Source organism: Myotis davidii, unplaced genomic scaffold (assembly GCF_000327345.1).
Source record: "Myotis davidii unplaced genomic scaffold, ASM32734v1 scaffold6, whole genome shotgun sequence".
Classification (NCBI taxonomy): Eukaryota; Metazoa; Chordata; class Mammalia; order Chiroptera; family Vespertilionidae; genus Myotis; species Myotis davidii.
Genome location: NW_006383011.1, coordinates 15074033 through 15074378, shown reverse-complemented (window position 1 = coordinate 15074378; position 346 = coordinate 15074033). Strand labels below are relative to the sequence as shown.

At 43.1% G+C, this 346-nt stretch overlaps 1 protein-coding gene across 1 annotated transcript in view; it reads left to right on the top strand.

Moving 5' to 3' along the window:
* Nucleotides 1-346, top strand: part of MSH2 (mutS homolog 2) — a 56259-nt gene that overhangs the window by 20702 nt on the left and 35211 nt on the right. The window lies entirely within an intron of this gene.

Genomic DNA, 346 nt, shown 5'->3' with positions numbered 1-346 from the left:
GAATACCACAGACCAGAGGGAAGGAGAGTGGGGGAGGTAGAAGAAGGTAAAAGGGGGATAAATGGTGACAGAGGAGATTTGACTTGGTGGTGAAAACACAATACAATATACAGATGACTATTAAAAAAGAACTCTCAAAGTAAGAACCAATGAATGGTTATAAATGTTTCCTCTCACATACCCTGAGGAATCTTTCTTTTTTGTTAATCCTCACCCCGGGATATATTTCTATTGATTTTTAGAGAGAGGAAAGGAGAGAGAGAGAAACATTCACTTTGCTGCCTCCTGCACACCCCACCAGGCATCAAGCCCACAGCCCAAGAATGCCCTGACTGGGACTCGAACA